At 44.2% G+C, this 20,529-nt stretch overlaps 1 pseudogene; it reads left to right on the forward strand.

Moving 5' to 3' along the window:
* The first annotated feature begins 8,300 nt into the window (after positions 1-8,300).
* On the forward strand, positions 8,301-9,295 carry LOC130872705 (sorcin-like; annotated as a pseudogene).
* Positions 9,296-20,529: the final 11,234 nt, after the last annotated feature.

The following is a 20,529-nucleotide window of genomic DNA, read 5'->3' on the forward strand; positions in this document are numbered from 1 at the left end:
TTTTCAATATAAGTCTGAAATTGGGAGTTTTATGAGAAATTTAACTATTCTTAGAGGTTGGCAACTATCTCAGTATTATTTAAACACTGTTTAGGCAGAGAAAACCCTTCTAGGGGAGAGAAAGATCACACCTATGAGCATGCACCTCGTGGATTCTGATAGCTCAGCTTTTTCATAACCAATCACACCATAATTAATATTAACTAATTGCTGCCCTCATTTACCTGCACAGCTGATGAAGTCATGTTTAGAGGTAACTCCTCCAATCCTGCATAGCTCTACAACTGAGCAAGCAAAGATCCAATACAAGGTCTCCCTGCTGTCAGAGGCTTTGAGACCTTCAGTTGCAGAAACACACGACTGACGACCTCAAACATGTCCTTTGCAGGGGGTGACCCGATGACAGTGACAACTGTGTTTCAATGGCTTAGTGTTTGTAGGAAGACGAACCCTGGAACAAGAGCAGAAATTACCGTCTTGCCCAAGGACCATAGCAGGAGATTAATAATAGAAATATTCTTCCATTCTGTATGGTGTAAAGAAAAATCCCTTAGTACTCAAAAATGGTTTGTGAATCCATAGCATTAGCAACATCTAGGGGCACACTAGAAAGGCAGGGGCTTGGAGCTGGGAAAGTCGCTCATAGGATAAGAGTTCTTGCACAAGCATGAGGACCTGAGTTCAATACCCGGTACCTACATAAAAAGCTAAGAATGCCCACAAATAACCCGTGGTGGGGCAGAGGCATGAGAATGACTAGGATTTGCCAGTCACCCTTGTAATTGAAACAGCATGGTCAATCTCCTGGTAGGGCCTCTTCCCCTTTACTCTTTAATCCCTTACTGGGCATGGCATACAGTTATCTGAGCCCTGTCAACCCAATTTACAAGAACAAACAAGACCCTCCCCTAAAACCTTTATGTTATACGGTAGCCTGGGGCCTCCAGGCCTGTGGCACACCCTTGGGACTGTGTGAAAAGTCAGAACAGCCACAGCAAGCTTCCCAGACATGCTTATGATGTGAGGATAAAAGCGATGCTTCCACTTGCAAAGTATATTCATCAGACGGGCAGAAAACGGTGGGTGTGGGCGCGTTGATTCTAAACCTTATTTGCCTTCAATGAGAGGACTAGGTTCTCAGCTGAGTGGGAGCCTCAGGGCAGAAACCCTCAGCAAACACTGTGGCGGCTATCTGAGCCTAGGGGCTGGCCTCGTTCTCCTGCTCTTACTGTGGCTGGACTATCAGGCAGGACTTCTAGACTTCTGCATTGCAGCTCTTCCACCCTGTGACTCTCACGCTTATTAATTTCTTGTCAGTCACCCTTGTAATTGAAACAGCATGGTCAATCTCCTGGTAGGACCTCTTCCCCTTTACTCTTTAATCCCTTACTGGGCATGGCATACAGTTATCCGAGCCCTGTCAACCCAATTTACAATTTACAATTTGGTTCTGCGTCTGTCAGGATCTATCTCCTTTGTTGCTTTTGACTCTTCTTCGTTGTAGAAGCACAGGAAAGATCATCACTATTTCTGCCATTTTACCCCAGAAGCCCTTCCTGAGACTGTTTCATGGTGCATAAGTCTTGCAGAAAATGAGACACACTCATCTTCTGCCATCTCTGGGTACCAGGAGGAGAAAGACAACAGTATTGCCCTATCAATATATGCACATGATTGCCACCCAACATCCCTTCCCATCTATCTTGCTTATAGGGTGGCTCTGCCTGCCCCAAAGACAGCCACATTCCTTAAGCACATAGGTCACCTTCAAGTCCCTCCCCCAGCGTCACCTGCTTCTTGGAGACCCTAATCAGTTAAGGAAAAATTAAGTCAAACTTCCCAGTGCCTTCTCCTCCCAAAGCCCCTCACCGCACACACGTGCAGCCAGAAAGCCCATTCTGGCTCTAACCCATCACAGACCTTTCCATTCCAGGGAAACTGTGATGTTGCCATGGAAACAACCAGTGAGGTGTTTCTCTGGCTCAGTCCCAGACAGAGGACCCACAGCCCACACTGCAAAGTATTCACTGCTTGGTATGCAAGGAGCCCCCTAACATCCCTCTTCAACCCGGGGCTGCCTTCCTGCCTCAGTGGGACTGTTAGAGACGGAGTGTATGTTTGTGTATACATACATATATGCATGTTTGTGTGTGAGAGACAGGTCTGAATTTTTTCTCTTTAGCCCAACCCCTCCCGGCACACAAAAGACACATTCTTGAAAAGGAAAAAAAAAATGTATTTTCCCCCCTGCATTCCAGCTGCCTGAGCTAAGCGGAGGAATGAATGGTTTGGGGAAAGTCTCACACAGGAATAAATTTACAAGGGACAGCTGAGTGGATAAATTCGGTCTCCTGAGAGTGGCATTACGAGGCCTTTGGCAGGAGGCTGGCTCCTTATGCGGAACAGTCTAAAAAGGAAAGCAGAGTAAGGGGGGAGCTCTCAAAAGCACCCAAAATACCACTTTTGGGGTTCCTTGGAGTTCTCTTTGGCTGCTAGTGTGTAAAGACAGGAGGAGGCCCATTAACAAAAGCAAATAAACCTTTTCTAGATGACTGCCCGCACCCCACCCGGGTTTGCCTAGGTGCCTTGGTCATTACGATGAGTACTTTAAGATACCCTTGTTTCCTAATGTCACCTGATGCCCACATACTCCAGAACAAAAGCGGTTTCAACCCAGTGGTGAGTTGGCAAACTGCTCGTGCAGTCTTTATTGGTGTCTCCTTCAGATGAAGAGTAAAGTGGTCAAGACAGATCGGACAGCCTAAGGTTGGGCACAGAACCAAGCGCCACTGCTTGGGAACACACTGCAGAAAGAGGAGACAGCGCTGCCCAGGAAGTGCTACCAGGGCTGGAAGAGAAGATTCTAGCTCAGGACATGCGGGATCGGTTTCTCTTGGTTCCCATGTTTTTTTCTTGCAGTGACTGACAGCACAGTTAAGACAGAGTACTTTGGGGCCACTGTCCCACCCCACCCCAGTGTTCAACTCTCGTTTCTTCCTCCTGCCTCTTCCTCACTCACGGCAGAGCCACCAGTAGCTGGAATTAGAAGAATCCTTTTGCTTATTTGAAGTTCTGAAACTCATTAACCCGTATCCTCGTTATTTCTCTAGAAACCAAATTTTAGTACTTCTGCAGCTGGTAAAGACCCTGTTGGTCTTCATGACAGCTTTTCCCAGGCTCTTTAACCCCAGCCTGGGACTTGAAGTCCAGCCAGACAGCTCCTCTGGGAGAAGTGAGCTGTCGTTTGTGGGCCACCAAACATGTCCACATCTCAGGCTATGTGCTGTGCTGAGTTAGTTACACTGACCCTTTGCCACCAATGTTCATACTTCTGAAGTCATCATGGATAACTGAGTAGCAAGGCTTTCCAATTTCATCCCATGTGGAGACGAAGACACCGGTGAGGAGACAGCTTCCTGCTGCTGAGAGGTTCAAGTCCTGTTAACTTGCTAGTTACCAGGTACTCACTGCATTGCCGGCCTACTATTTTTACCAAGTAATTCCCTGTGCTGGGCACTTACTCATATTTTATATGGTAATCAAACACAGGGGAAGAACTAAATAATTTGCCCAAAGGAAAATATTCGATCTACTAATACTCAACCATGCTTTGGGGACATTGGCCTCTCAGAGCCTCGGTTTCCTCATTTTAAAAGCAGATAATATGTGGTCTTCAAATTGCTGTGAAGATTCAGTGAAATGGGATTTGCAAAGTTCTCAACTCAAAACCTGCCAATCACGAGCTGTGGGACTGTCCTACTTGAAGGGGCGGAAAAGAGCCTCTCTCTGTAGCCCATCCTCATCAGCAAGTCTCAAGAGCAGCTTCCCACCCTTCCGCCTTACTCAGAACATGGTTTGCAAGAAAGCAAGTGACTAAGATGGTTGCTCGTGTCCTCCAGACCCTACCCCGAGGATGTCCCTCCAGGAACCACTCAGCCCTCTAGACACTGAGACTGTCCCTCCAGGAGCCACTCAGCCCTCTAGACACTGAGACTGTCCCTGAGACTGTCCCTCCGGGAACCACTCAGCCCTCTAGACACTGAGACTGTCCCTCCGGGAACCACTCAGCCCTCTAGACACTGAGACTGTCCCTCCGGGAGCCACTCAGCCATCTAGACACTGAGACTGTCCCTCCAGGAGCCACTCAGCCCTCTAGACACTGAGACTGTCCCTCCAGGAACCATTCAGCCCTCTAGACACTGAGACTGTCCCTCCAGGAACCACTCAGCCCTCTAGACACTGAGACTGTCCCTCCAGGAACCACTCAGCCCTCTAGACACTGAGACTGTCCCTCCAGGAGCCACTCAGCCCTCTAGACACTGAGACTGTCCCTCCAGGAACCACTCAGCTGTAATCCTGACACATTTTCTTCCAGGTGACAGGATGTTCCAGCTCTCTGTTCCTCATCTCTCATCTAGTTAGCATCCTTAAAAGCCAAAAAGTTACAATGGATTCAAGAAAGAAAGAAAAAAAAGGACATGAAATCCAAGTTTGCCTGTTTAAAATTTACCTCTTTGAGCTTCTGTCCTTGAAAGGCCACTTTCTCGGCCTCCGTTTATTCTCCTATAAAACAGACAGATAATAGTTTCAGCAATGCTGGGTGAGAAACTGAAAAAAAAACTAGGATGTATGTAATTCCTAAAATACTCACTGTTGCTGATATTATCTCCCTATGGATATAAGCAGGTGTGTCATGATTACCTAACTGCATAAGTGTAAAGTGTGACAAGGTGTGTAGGGGAGACCCAGCCAATCACCTTGCTTGTAGGGCGGGGTCCCCCAAGGATATTTTTTACTTATAAAGATTGCAGGTGTGCTTCCCCCTTTCCCCTTCTGCTTTCCTGTTCTCCGCTGGAACTTCAGTTCTGTGAGTCTTTCCCTAATTAAAGCTAAATATTTTATAATAATTTCCGTCTGCCGTTCATTTACGCCGCTACAAAGGTGGCCTCCCATTTTATCAGACATCACACGCACTACTTCTGCCACTGTGCAAAAAATGTACAGAGTTTGGCCCCACTTAAACTTGGCAATATTTACAACCCATGACCAGATTCCACAACCTGCAGGAGAATGTGATCCGAATTGCCTGCAATACTTCAGTTTTAGAGTAACAGGCTGGGGTACCTGATAGATGGACTAGCGTTAGGCATCCTCCCTCCCTCAGGCAAATAGCAATCCTGACAGTCCTTTTGGAGAGGGACCAGCATGAGTCATTAGGTGGAAGAGAAAGTGAGTGGGGGCTAGCTGCTCTTGGCATTCCCTGGCTGTACCATGCCCTACCAACATGCGTTTTATAAGCACTTATTGGTGAATGGAGAATAACTACTTCAGTGAGCCTAAATTAAATGTGTATTCGAGAGAATTAAGCAATCCTGCAAAGAGAATTCAGTAATATTTTCTATTGTGTGTGTTATTTCTTTAGAAACATCAGGGCTCCTTTCCATCCAGGAAATTTTGGCTTTCAGAAGTACTCGAAATTGAAGCAAGAGATTAATCCAAGGAGAAAATGATGACCTTTCTGAAGGGCGTGGGTAATGCCCACAGAATAATGATGGCTAGAAATCCCATTTCAAAGTGAGCCAAAGGAAAAGGACGTCACTGGGAGGCTCTGATCCAGCTAGCAGAGTGATCACTGGCATGTCTAGGAGCCCACAACTGTGCAAGGGGACCTCTCTTTTGCTTCTATGGACAATTGTCTGGGGCAGTTATTGTTTTTATTACTTACAGAAGGGGAAACTGGTGTGCGTTCAGAAAGACTAAACAATGTGCCCCGCGTTGCAAAGCTGGCCTCTGGCGAGATTAAGATGCCAAGCAGATTGGAGTGGCTCGCTCAAGCCTCAAGACAAAACTGACCCGAGCTACTCTAGTAACATCAGTCTATAGCGGCTATCCTTGTTTTCAGGGTGTGGTAGGAAGTGGTGTGTGCCCTTCCATACCCCCCCCCCCTTATTTCTCCTTTCATTACACACAAAAGTTAGCTGGACATGTTTCACTCGGAATAAGGACACACTTTCCAGTTCCTCTGCGGCTGCTTGTAGCCAGATACCCAAATATTGGTCCATGGGATAGGCACTGAAGCAAAGTGTTCAGTTTCTAGGAAATGTTCTAAAAGAGAAAACTTGTTTCTTCCTTCCTCTCCTTTTCTAGTTGGCTGGAATGCATATGTGACCACACACACACATACACAATGAGTCACCTTTATGAACTACAAGAAGGAGATATTGAGGATGACAGAGGTGTCCTATAGGAATGTACTCACTGATGAGTTGTGATGCCTTCATCACAACCTTGGTCTCCTTCTCCAACACTTTACACGAGAGACAAACCTTTACTTAAACACTGTGATCTGAGAGTTTCTGTTGCTCCTTTGGATAGAATTCTGTCTACTGCCCAAGGCACCTCTACTCTTTGTCCTCACCTCTCCTACTTTCATGCATCTTCAACTTTCTCTCACACCCAAATGGATTCAGTTTGCACATGTATCAGATTAATGACAGATCCCCAAACATCAGGAGGACCATCCACAACCTCAGAGAAGGCAAGTGCGGGCTGAAGTTGGAACCACCACTCTAGAATCAATGTTCTCAGACCCAACTTCCAGAGAGGGTGCAGCTCAACCCCAGTTCCCCCTGCCCAGTCCTCCTCCCTGTCCATCTATGAAGCAAGACCTACGTCTTGCCAACAATATCGCCTTTCCAAGAAAGAAAGTCCAAGTCACCCTGCTCCCCTGGCTCCTCTCCTGCCATCCTTCTCATAAGGTCCGATGTACGTGATGTGGCGCTCAGGGAACATGCAGTCCCACCCAAAAGTGTGAGATTCCAGGAAGGGCCAAGCCAGACTGCCCTGGACTCTCCCCTCCTGTGTGTCATCTTTGCTTATCTTCCAGGACAAGTCTGACTGAGCCTGGCTGCAAAGAGAAGTGACTCTTGCTCTTCCCATGGAAATGTTTTAGTGAATCCCACAGTAGATGGAACCTAAGAGTCCCTTGATCATTGCATCCTGGAGCTGGGGAAAGCAGAGGTTAGAATGTCAAAAAAAAAAAAAAAATGATGATGATCTTAAAACTGAAGAAAGCCAGGCAACCAAGGCCAGGCAGATTGCTATTAAATGACAAAGACAACTGGAAACCACAACAGGAGTTAGGCAGCTCTTCTAACATGCCCAGCACTGGCAAAGTCACGTGCATTAGGTTATTGCATTCCCCAGCACCTGTGAGATAGTCTCAAAGACACAATTCTGCTCGCTTTGTAAGCTGCTGTGTGCTGAGTCAGGATTCAAGTCCAAGGTTGTTTGTTGCTTGAACCCGGACTGTGCTCATTTACAGGACTGTGTTACCAACTCACTACTTGCCAAAGCAAGACAGTGTCAGTGTCTCTCACACAACTAAGCCAATCTAGCCCCTTTGGAACCCCAGACAGGTCATTGGTCTCATTCACATGGTGCTGCCTTGGGAGCTCCCAGGGGGCCTTGATGCTTGCAGGATGGGAATCTAACATCTGAATCTCGAAAGTTTTCAGAAGAAAACTGAGCATCACTTTTATCCACGGGCACCAAACTGAGCAACCACTTCCAAGGTTCACACTAAGGCTCAGTGTAGTCCCTCTCTGGTTTACTCAGTCACTCAAGTATTTATTGAATCAAATAAAAGTATACCTAGTTCAGAGATAAAATATTAAGAAGAATTTCAAACTGGACTTCATGGAGGACGTGTGTAATCCCAGCTAAGCCCGAAGAACTTGTTATTGAGAGGTTGAGACAGGAGAATTACCATAAATATAAAGCCAGTCTAGGCTAAACAATAAGCATCTGTTGAGAGAGAGAGAGAAAGAGAGAAAGAGAGAGAGAGAGAGAGAGAGAGAGAGAGAGAGAGAGAGAGAGAGAGAGAAAGGGAAAGGGAGAATAGAAGGAGGATTTTAATAGGAGAGAAACAATATGCAAATTATTTCACAAATATTTTTTGGTAAAAAGTGTGTTAAGTGCCACAAAGGTAAAGTACCCAGTACCATAGTAGGGGATCAAGGAGGCTTGTCCAGAGAGGACATGAAATGAGAGGGGTTTCCAAGATGCTAGGAAGCTTTGGAAATTCAAGAAACTGAAAAAAGAAATCAGAAGACTGAAGACATGACTATGAATTGGACTGTTCAAACCTGGTAGATTGGACTTGATCCTAAGAATAATGAGACATCACTGAGAAATTTTACATAATGTGATTTGTGCTGATAAGTAGACACTTTCGATGCTAAAGGCAGATTCCATCACACTGCAGGCAGAGGCCCCAAGGAGGCTTTCCCAGTTGCCCCATGAAGAGACACCAGGAGGCTGAGAAGAAAGAAACGTGAGTAGAATTCAGGGGGTGGGTAGAAGAGACATGAACTGCATGTGTGAACACAGAGCTCAAAGTGCTCTTTTGTGGAAAATTACCAAAAGTTTGGCTTATCTAGACTCATCTGGAGACATGAGTTTGACCACTGGCACGCCCTTTGCTCGGCTTCCTAATTAGCTACAGATGTCAACAAGAACCCACCACCACAGTGGTGAATATTGTGTTGCCATGGATCCCCAGCCAGGACACTGTGAACAACAACAAACCCTCGCTCCCCAAGCTTGCTTCTTGTTAGGTGTTTAGTCACAAGAAAAGAAACTAGGGCAAGTTTCGTGATCAAAGAATATGTCAAGGGGTGCAAGGCGGAGGCGCAGTCTGCACCGTGGCATAGCTAGGGCATCACTGCGCTGGCAGCAGGTACTACCCAGGCAGGCATGGTGGGCTCCTGGAGGGCCTGTGTTCCCTGGACAAACTCAGGATCCACTGTAAAGTTACATAGCTGCCGTGACTGGACAGGATGGACAAATTGATGCTGACAGGTTGCAGAAGTCTAACACAGTCTGGCATTGCGGGAAGATATAAACTTTTTCATCTGGAGACTTGTCACCTTACGGTTTCAATGTTGGACAAAGATATGTCTGTCACAATGGGAGTCAGCAAACTTAAAGAGCTCTGGGCTGTGCTGAGCAGTTGGTGACAACACTTCATGAGTTTCCATGGTGATAGGAGGGAAACAGTGGGTCCTCAGAAACTGCAGAAGAGCTTTCGACAATGGGATTCAGGTTGAGCCTCTAAACTGTGAATTCCATTGCAAAGCAACACAGCCAGTGGGAAGATCACCTTTGAGGACCTCATGGCCTTCTGTTCAAACCAAGGACTCTCACAGATAGCACTGAAAGTTGGGATCCTGGTCAACAAGGAAGGTTGCATTTCTCATATGATGATTTCATTCAGTGTTTCATAACCATCTAAGTCAAAGCAAGCTGTCTGAATAAACTCAACATTCCAACTGGAGCCGGCCCTTGCTTCCTCCCAGCCTTCGGTGCTGTGTGTAGAGTTCCACCAACACTCCACAACAACTATTGAACATGACTTTATATACAACCGAAGCTTCATTTTTAATTTTTGATAATAAATTCTTGAAGCTTAATAATGTAAGAAGAAATCTGTTGTACCACTCAGAATCTCCTTGAGCCATTGTCAACCAGGCCTTATTTTCCTGCCAACTCTCTTATATATAAACTTAAGTATGCATAATTTTTAAAGAATATTAGATATTTGCTCATGACATATGGAATCTTTTCATCAGACTTAGCTGTTATCCTTTCTTTCCTTAAGGAATGTGCCTAAAAGTTTTGTGTAGGGTGTTCTTATATAAGCGACACCGATCCACAAGGGTACAAAACAAACCAATGCACACTGTAATCCACTTACTAGAAAGAAAGTATAAGCTTTAGAACTGGGAACAGAGATATTGAATGGCTGTTGTCTGACTCTTTAAAAACTCATGGATAATTTGAGTGGCAAAAATACTGTCACCATGCCTGTCTTTGTTACCTATCCAAACTTTTGTTAATTATGCTTTAAAGTCTTGTATATTATAATCTCTAAATTATCAGGAAAATACTAAAGGTAGATAAAAATAAATAAACTATTTTGACTAGTGGAGTTCTAGATGTCTTTAATTATCTTTATATATTTCCATATCTCACAAATTTTTGTAATATGCATGCTTCCATTTTAAAACCAGATGCCAGGGGTGGAGAGACAGCCTAGCAATAAGAGCACGAACTGCTCTTACAGAGGATCCAAGTTCCCAGTAGGATAGCTTAACTGCTACCTCTGACATGCACAGTCACACGCACGCAGATGCACATATCCCAACACAAGTGTTTATGCACACATATAATTAAAAAGTAATAAAAAGAAGTAAAACAACAAAAAAGAGGATGTCAAGTATAATGTGGCTACATTTAGCCAAAATGGGAAGTATTGCTCAAAGAACTTCACCTGTCAGCGTGGAAGACAAGCTCTAGGTGTGTGGTACAACATTGGTTTATGGTTGCCAATACTGAATGGTACAAGTAAAACTTTGTCAGGAGAGGAAATCTCATGTCAAGTGGCCTTCAATAAGTATGTTAACCATGGTATGGCAAGTCTATGATCCCAACTTAGCAAGTAATGGCAGGAAGCCTGGGGTTCCAGGCCAACTTGAGATACATAGGGATGCCATGTTTCAAAAGTTAAATTGTATCTAACTTCTTTTCATTTTAATGCTTTCTAGAGATTCTAGTCTTCCTGAAGATGAGCTAATGGGTGAGACCACTTCCCTTTTGATTTCAGTCTATTTTTCCCTCCGGGCATTGACTGCAGAAGATTAGAAGAACTTGATGTTCTCTGCTTCGTCTAAATAGATATGTTTGCATTATAATAATGTCTTAGTTAGGGTTTCTATTGCTGTGCTGAAACATTATCACCAAAAATAACTTGCAGGAGAAATGGTCTTTTTCACTCACACTTGCAGGTAGCAGTTCATTACCCAGGGAAGTCAGGGCAGAAACTCATGCAGGGCTGGAACCTGGAGGCAGGAACTGGCACAAAGGCCATGGACTAGTGCTGTTTACTGACTTAGGCTCCTGGCTTACTCAGCATGCTTTGTTATCGCAGCTAGAGCTGCCTGCCCAGGATTAAGACCACCCCCAGTGAGCTGAGCCCTCCATATCATTCATCAATGGGGAAAATGTACCACAGGATTGCCCACTGGCCAATTTGGTGAGGGTGTTTTCTCAATTGAGGTGCCAGCTCCCCAAATGACTCCAGCTTGTGTCACCTTGACATGAAATGACCCAGAACAAATATAATGACTCAGGTTGTGCAGCGTCCATGGATAGAACAACGTACGACGGGGTTCGGTAAAAGCCAATTCAATAAGTTAGTGAGAATGGGAGTCAGACGAGAGGAAAACGGCACACACCGGGTCTAGAGTCAGCATCTCTACTTCCCCTTTCAATTTTATGCTTATCTATCTCAGTATACATTTATCTCACAATCCACTCACCTTAATTCCCATCTCAGTTCCACCAGAAAAAGTGTCAGAAACTTGAAACCAAAATGCCTAGCTTCAATCCAGTCCCAAGACCAAAATAATGCGCAAAGAAGTAGCGCCACTAGGGTAAAGCTACTAGGAATTGGGTCAATATTTAAGAAAAAAACCCTTGTGGTATTATTTTTGTTGTATGTAACCTTGGAGAATGATACTCTTCCAATAAGCTAGAAGTTGACTTCAGGGTCATAAAAATAGATGTTTTGATGCCAAGAGAGCTGGGCAAGGCAAGGGGAAGCAAGATAGCCAATTTAAAAAGTGGTGGAACAAAAATTAAACAGTCAAGACAAGAGACCGATGAGCAGGAGGACCAGTGACATGTGACTCAAGGCAAGCTTGTTTGGAGTCCAGAGCATGAGAAACCCACAGGAATTCTCATGCTGCATAAGAGAAGTCTCTGTGGCTCCAGAGCCTGGGTTTTAACAGTTGGACATCAGCCTTGGTATTTTTTTACATTCCATCGATGAAACATCATACTTTATCATAGTTTATCCTAGATTAGAGTGTGATTCTGTAATATATGTGCCCAACCAACTTCATACCTCATGAGGTGTGACAAATTATAACTTTGGGATAGAGATGTGTTCTTCAGGCAAGAAGGCACATTGTACCTCATTCGATTGCCTATATCAGTGAGGTTGGGAAATCCACATCCAGTCATTGAGTCACACAGCTTTACCCAGCCCCTGATCTAACAGAAAATGCTTCTTCTGAGCTCCCTAGCTGCAAATTCTCTTCTTGTTTCTTTGATTCCATCCTTCACAGGAGTCCAGAGCCACAGCCACTCCCAGAAGCAGTTCTTTAATGCCTAATTCTTCCTAACTGTTTTGTCTGACTGATGTCCCCATTTAAACCTTCCCACTTATGACAAAGTGTGTCAATGCAGAAGGACCAAGAATGAGGGTGGGCACTCATTGTATTAGCTGCATAACATCTCTGAACCAAGCTCTGTCCTCATTCACTGATCTAATCACCAAGAATGGCTAATGGGCTCTGACATGCCGCCTCCAACCCTGATTTAACATAGAATAGGACATCAAACCAAACTGCCTCTGCATCTAGATCCAGTCCACATATCACTGTGCATTCATGTGGATCTTTGTGCAGTAAAAAAAAAAGAATTATAGATTTTATGACTATTTTTATCCCATCATATCTGACCATTCTAGGTACATGTTGGCGCTTGAGAAAGCGGATAGGCGGGATACAAACAAAACAATCCCCTAGAGTGTCAGGCAACAAGAAACGTGATGTTTGGGGACCAGTTCAGTCTGTTTGTGTCTTCATCTCAACTAAAACTCTTCCGTTCCCACATGCCCCGAGGATGAGGCTGTCCAGCCCCCTGTGGGGCCGGCTTAGCTATTTTCATGGTTGCTAAGTAACGTCAATCGTGCTTCACGCCTGGTGAGCTCATGGTTGTGCTGTGGGTGATCTGGATTAGGTTTATAATAACCAGAACGGAGAGAGGAGGGGGAAAGGTGTGTGCGCAAATAGTGCACATGAGAAGTGACAGTGTGATGAAGGATGACGCTAACAGGGGACCTGGAGCCATGAGAAGCAGCAATCACACCATTTTCAGCATCCTGCCTATGCCAGGTAATAAGGCAGACACTCTGGCATCTGTGTGCTCATTTAACTCGGAATGGCACACGCTAAGGAGAGGCAGCCACGTGACAACGGATGCCTGTCATCTTGCGCACTGTTGAGTTCACCTCACGCAGGGCCTAGTGCAATGTGAGGTCTGAGAAGCTGTTACTGAAGGCATGAGTCACCATGTTGAAGAGCAAGAAAGAACCACAGTTCTCTCATCTGCACACAAGGCCCACTGGAGAAATTCTTACAGAAAAACCCTCCCACCTATCCCTCATACACATCACTCGTGTTTTAGAAGGGACAGGATCATCAGGCCCACGCAGAAGAGCTGAACATGGAGGAAGGTGGGGCTGTTTCAACTCTCCTCTCCCCACTCTGCAGGACACCAATCAAAAAAGAGGTGAGAACCATGTCTGACTGTAGAGATCCACCATTCAAATGTTTCCAAACTTCTATGTGCTAAGACCTCAACAGTGGTCTCAGTAGGATCCTAGGGTTTGCCCTGTGTATTTCTCCTCTGGTTTTCATCCCAGATGACTCTGAGAACACAGTAGCATTCCTCATGAAGGAACATCCTTCCCAGCTGCCTCCCAGCTACTAGCTCCTCCCACAGGCTCACCACCACCACCACACATGTTCACCCAGTCTTGGTCTCCAAGTCCTTTCTTTGCCTACTGCTCCTACCAGGCCTTTACACATTCCTCACACAGTCAAGCAGACTCAACCTTGTCAAGAAAGCATAGAATCTAGAGTCAGGAATGGCAGCACTCACCTATAATCTCAGCACTCAGGAGGATGAGAAAGAAAAACGTTCACTTCTAGGTCATGCTAGGGTACATGAGTTCCAGATTAGCTTGGGCTATCCACCAAGGCCCCGTCTCAAACAAACAAAACAAACCTAGAAATCACAGTGGGAAATGCACCAGTCAACAGTGCTCACTCAAGGAACTCTCTGACCCTATGAATTTTAAGAAAACTGTCTTCTTGAAAGAACTATACTCAACTTCATATGGAAAAAACAAAAATCCCAGGATAGCCAAAACAATCCTGTATAATAAAGGAACTTCCAGAGGCATCACCATCCCTGACATCAAGCTCTATTATAGAGCTACAGTAATGAAAACAGCTTGGTATTGGCATAAAAACAGACAGGTTGACCAATAGAATTGAATTGAAGACCCAGATATTAATACACATACCTATGAACACCTGATTTTTGACAAAGAACCTAAAATGATACAATGGAAAAATGAAAGCATCTTCAACAAATGGTGCTGGCATAACTGAATGCTGACATGTAGAAGAATGCAAATAGATCCACATCTATCCCCATGCACAAAACTCAAGTCCAGATAAATTAAAAAGCTCAATATAAATCCGACCACACTGAACCTGATAGAAGATAAAGTGGGAAGTGGCCTTCAATGCATGGGCACAGAAGACCACTTCCTAAATATAACACCAGTAGCCGGGCGGTGGTGGCGCACGCCTTTAATCCTAGCACTCGGGAGGCAGAGGCAGGCAGATCTCTGGGAGTTCGAGGCCAGTCTGGTCTACAAGAGCTAGTTCCGGGACAGGCACCAAAAGCTACAGAGAAACCCTGTCTCAAAAAAACAAATATATGCCGGGCGGTGGTGGCGCACGCCTTTAATCCCAGCACTTGGGAGGCAGAGGCAGGCGGATCTCTGTGAGTTCGAGACCAGCCTGGTCTACAAGAGCTAGTTCCAAGACAGGCTCCAAAACCACAGAGAAACCCTGTCTCGGAAAAAAAAAAAAAAAAAAAAAAACAAATATATATATATATATATATATATATATATATATATATATATATATATAACACCAGCAGCAAAATACTGAGAGCAACAATAAATAAATGGGACCTGAAACTGCAAAGCTTCTGTAAGCAAAGGACACGGTCAATAAGACAAAAAGGCAACCTACTGATTGGGAAAAGATCTTCACCAACCCCACATCAGACAGAGGGCTAATCTCCAAAATATATAAAGAACTCAAGAAATTAGACATCAAAATTCAATTTAAAAATGAGATACAGATCTAAACAGAGAATTCTCAACAGAAGAATCTCAAATGGGCAAAGGACACTTAAGGAAATGTCAATATCCTTAGTCATCAGGGAAATGCAAATCAAAACAACTCTGAGATTCCATCTCATACCAGTCAGAATGGCTAAGATAAAAACCACCAATGACAGCTTATGCTGGAGAGGATGCAGAGTAAGGGGAACACTCCTCCATTGCTGGTAGGAATGCAAACTTGTACAACCACTCTGGAAATCAGTATGGTGGTTTCTCAGAAAACTGGGAATCAACCTACCTCAGAACCCAGCAATACCAACCTTGGGCATATACCCAAAAGATGCTCAATCATACCACAAGGACATTTGTTCAACTATGTTCATAGCAGCATTATTTGTAATAGTCAGAACCTGGAAACAACTGAAATGCCCCTCAGCTGAAGAATGGATAAATAAAATGTGGCAATTTACACAATGGAGTACTACTCTATAGTAAAAAAAAAATGACATCTTGAAATTTGCATGCAAATGGATGGAACTAGAAAAAAAAGACCATCCTGAGTGAGGTAACCCAGGCCCAGAAAGACTAACATGGTATGTACTATGTACTCACTCATAAGTGGATTCTAACTGTAAAGCAAAAGAAAACGAGCCTATAGTCTATAACCCTAGAGAAGCTAAGTAACAAGGTGAACCCTAAGAGGAAGGGAATAAGATCTCCTGACAAAATTGGGAGCATAGGGTTAGGGGGAGGGAAGGCAAAGGGGGAAAAGGGGGTTGGAGGAAAACTTGAGGTAATGGAATAGTCGAGATGGGGGAAGGACAGAGACGGAGAGCAAGGAAAGAGATATCTTGATTGGGGGAGCCATTATGGGGTTAGCAAGAAACCTAGCACTAGAGAAATTCACAGGAATTCACAGGAATGACCCCAGCGAAGACCCTAAGTTAGTGGAAAGGGTGTCCGAACTGGCCTTGCCCCATAGTCAGATAGATGACTATCTTAAATTTTATCATAGCACCTTCATCCAGCAATGGATGGAAACAGGCAGAGACCCACAGTGGAGCACTGGGTTGAGCTCCCAAAGTTCAAAGAATGGGAGAAGTGAGGATGTGATCAAAGAGGTTAAGATCATTACGGGAACACCCACTGAAACAGCTTACCTGAGCTAATGGGAGCTCACCAACTCTGGCCAGACAGGGAAGGAACCATCATATGACCAAACTAGTCCATACGAATGAGACACCAGGATTTATCCCTACTGCTTGTACTGGCTTTTTGGAACCCATTCTCTTTGTATGGATACCTTGCTCAACCTAGATGTAGTAGGGAGGGCCTTGGTCTTTCCTCAAAGGGATGGAATGGGGAGGAGGAGGAGGGAATGGGAGGAGGGGAGGGAGTGGGAACTGGGATTGATATGTAAAATGAAAAAAAAGATAGTTTCTTTTTTAAAAAGAATAAAATAAGAAAGAAAGAAAACTGTCTTAACTAAGCATAATCCAAGGAAACTGACCACTCATGAAGAGGAGCCACACTGAGAAGCTGCCACTGATTGCCAGCCATGCAGAGCAAGTGCCGTCTTACACTTTCTCTAAAAAGAGCCCGCATAGGCTTCCTCTTCCCCAGACCTTGCAAGTCCTCTTTGTGCTTCAGAAATACCAGGGTGGTGGTCCCGGGCTCACCCTGTGCCTCCCATCATTATCTTAAGTTTTGTTTATCTCCCACCTGAGATCTTTTGGCTTAGAGAAGTATCTCCACCTTTACTGACTGAGACAGTAACCATGACCTTCATGAAAACTGCTCCAGGAAAGTTGAGTTACAAGAGTACTCTGTAGACCATGTACATACTATTTATATTCTTCACATGTCCTGAGTTTACCTCCATTTTCAGATATATGACTTGATGGCATTCTCTCTCACTGCAAGACATGCATTTTCTGTGTTAATGATATCCTTGGATGAACAAATTTTTGTTTGGTTCGTTGCAAGTGCTATAGCTTTTATCTACAACACCATACCCATGGACAAATGCCTTAAATCTTGATTGCATTCTATTTATTTGCTTTCTTGTTGCCTGTGCTTTTGGTATCATACTTCCAAGCATCAAAGCCAAGTGTGAAGTCATGAAGTTCTTGACTTTTATGTCCTTCTAAGAGTTTATAGTTTTAGCTGGCACATGAAAGTCTTCGATGCATTTTAAGTTATACTTTGTATGTAGTGTGAGGTAAGGGTCTAGTTGCATTCTTTTTATATACATATCTAGTCTTCCCAGCCACACTTGTTGACATGACTGTCCTTTTCCCACTGAGTGGTCTTGGCACCCTTGCTTAAAGTCATTGACCACATCAAATAGTTTCTTTCTGGTCTCTCTCTTCTGTTTCCTTATAGGCGGTGCCTATGCCAGTTGCACACTGTTTTCATTAATGTAGCTTTGTAGTGAGTTTTGGACTAAAGATGCATGAGTCTTCCAACTCATTCCTTTCCAAGATTATTTTAGTTATTCCAGAATGCTTTACAATTCCATATGAATTTTAAGATGGCTCCTTCAATTTCGCCTAAATAATCATAGGCCTTTTTCTAGCAATTGTATTGGATAAGTAGGTCATTTTGAGTAATTCCCAGGAGCTTTGAGAACATTTCCCTAAAACTGTATGTGCTATTCAGCTTCCTATAGCTGTGAATAAAATGTACATGTAAAAGGATGGAAGACTGACTGACCGCCTTATAGCTTCAGCTGTCTTGGTCCATGGCTATGTGGTCCCGCCACTGTGGTTCTATGTCAACTCTGTGCATCCCAGCAAGGAGGGTATGGCAAAGCAAAGCTGTTCATCTGTGGCAGTCAAGAAGCAGAGAGGGTGAAACAGAGAGAGGTTAGGGACAAGATATAGTTCCCAAAGTCACACTGCCAAAGATCTACTCTCTTAAACTGGGACTTCCTGTGTGTCTATCACGTCCCAATAATCCACTGATGAAGGCAGAACCTTTATGATCCAAACACTCCCAAAAGCCCACCCAGTAGCAACCAAGACTCTAGCACATGACCTTTGAGTATCATTTTAGATACAAGATTCTTTATTTAACTAAATGACACAGTTCTGATCATGAGAACTATGACTCCAAACTTTTCTATCTCACTAAACCATTGGAAGGTACTAAAGCAAAAACAAAAAGTGGAATATTTGTTTTTCTAACTGTATATGTTAATGGGGGGAAATGAGGAATCACTATCTAAAAATCTCCCTCCCAGCACTAAAAGTCTCTAGTGCATTGCTGAGAATTGACAGGGAAAACAGAAGAGGTCACTGATTCATGTTGTGTTGGGAAGGCACAGATACTCTTTTTGGAGAACAGTTTTATCCTGACCATACCCTGACTGCTGGCCTCATCAGAGCAGGTATTACCTTTCCTTCCCTGATAATTCCAGCCATTGCTGTGATTTATACATGAGTGCTCAGAAGTCAACATAAGGTAGATTGACAGTCCTTGGCATGGTTTTTTTTTTTTGTTATGCTTGGTTTTGTGGTTTTGTTTGTTTTTAATTTTTGTTTATTTGTTGTCTTTTGTGAGATAGGATCTCTCACAATCCTGGATGGCCTGGCCTGGAACTCACTCTGTAGACTAGGCTCGCCTGGAACTTAGAGAGATCCACCTGCCTCTCCCTCCCAAGTGCAGGGATTAAAGGCGTGCACCACTATGCCCAGCTCATTACTTGACATATAAGAGAGAGATTATAATTATTTGTATCCACCATTTATCAAGTGCTTTCTACATGTCCAGTGCCAAGTTGTGCACTCATTTTTTTCAATGTTGGGGACAGGTCAGGGCATTCCAGAAAAGAAATGGGTATCTTCTTCAGTTCTGAAGTGAATAGAAGACCTTAGAGAAGCAGCCCCAGTGGGGACCAGTGTCCTTCAGATTACAGTAAATAGCACTCTAAGTGCACACAATATGAACACACTTCTGTATTAGAAGGGTGTTGCCAATTTACATTTGCTTTGAGTTTAGCTTCTCCATAGTAACAATCTCCAAACCATAACAATGGAGCCTTTCTCATCTGAAGTTGGCAGAACTAAAATCACCCAAGCAGAGGGCATGGGTATCTCAGCAAACTCCCCCACCAGAAAAGTCATTGCTGGATCCTGGAGTCAGGACTAGAAACCTTTCTTTGCAGTGGCTCAGACCTTGATCTAAGCCATCCAAGAAGAGTGGAAATTGCTGGGGGACGGGGGTATTGATGAGTCAATTATCACCCTACATAGTCTGTGGTGACGGTGGGGTTGCCCACATGAGCTGTGTGATGCCAGGTGTTGCTGCTGCACTGAGTGACATGCCAGAGTGACAGACACTGGGACTGTGCTGAGTTGCTGCCACAGCAACCAACCACTAAGGTTAAACAGTGGTTTCCTTTGAAATGAGTTGGCATCGCACTGACCGAATAATTGACTGGCTGACTAAGTTTTTACTTCTCCATGAAGTTTTGGTTCCCGTGTGACCTTCCTACTAGGAAGAGGATGACTACTCTGGACAGTGTGCTCTGGCAAGCCATGAAACCCGAGCTTCTTGAGATTGCTATTAGCTTTTTTTTTTTTTTTTTTTTTTTTTTTTAATCAGGTCTCTATTCCATGGGCCACCTGCTCCTGTCTGACTTCCCTATTCCTAGTCAGCAATTTGGGACACAGTCTGCCAGGCCTCTGTTGTGACCCCTTCAGTCCTGAGAACACTGTGTGTTCCATTCATTTGGTCTGATCCCCATACAAATCAGATCGCTTGGCTCACATCTGATCACAGACTATTCACAGCCAAGGCCAAAAGGCCAAATATGTGCAAAGAGCACCAGAGTGGCTATCCAGTTCACCACCGCAAAAGACGTTAAAGTGGGTGTGCCAGTCACACAGGTCCCCAGTGTCATTCTCAATAACTGAACAAATATTTACATACTACGGGTCTAATTTGAACTGCTTATTTGTCCCAGTGGTGTGCGTCATAATTCTTCAGTGGCTTCTTCCTGCCAAGAGTATGAAGTGTAAACTCCTTCCTTCAGCCATAAAGGACCTCCAGTGTGTTCTGTGCCTGTCCTCACAAGTCCAGCTGGCTGTGTTCCTCACTATCCTTCATGTGTCTTTATATCTCCCCTTGTTCCACTGACTTAGTACCTTACCCCAGCTTCATGCCTTACTCCTACCACCTTCCCACTATTGCCGTGTTCTAGGGTAGTTCTCTATGGAATCTAAAAAGATTTTTGCCAACCATGCCAACCACCCCAAGTATGAGTTATCAATGCCATGTTTTGTGTTGTTTCTAAGATTCTTTTTTCTAAATGATAATTACAGATAGCATGCCCCAAATCTATATGTATACATTTCAATCCTTATTATCTCTAAATATAACTTTACTTGGAAATATATCATTGATGACTTAGTTAATGAGGTCACACTGGGTTGAGTGGGCCCCTAATCCAACAAGCTGGAATAACA

This window comes from Chionomys nivalis, chromosome 4 (genome assembly GCF_950005125.1).
Source record: "Chionomys nivalis chromosome 4, mChiNiv1.1, whole genome shotgun sequence".
In the NCBI taxonomy this organism is placed as follows: domain Eukaryota; kingdom Metazoa; phylum Chordata; class Mammalia; order Rodentia; family Cricetidae; genus Chionomys; species Chionomys nivalis.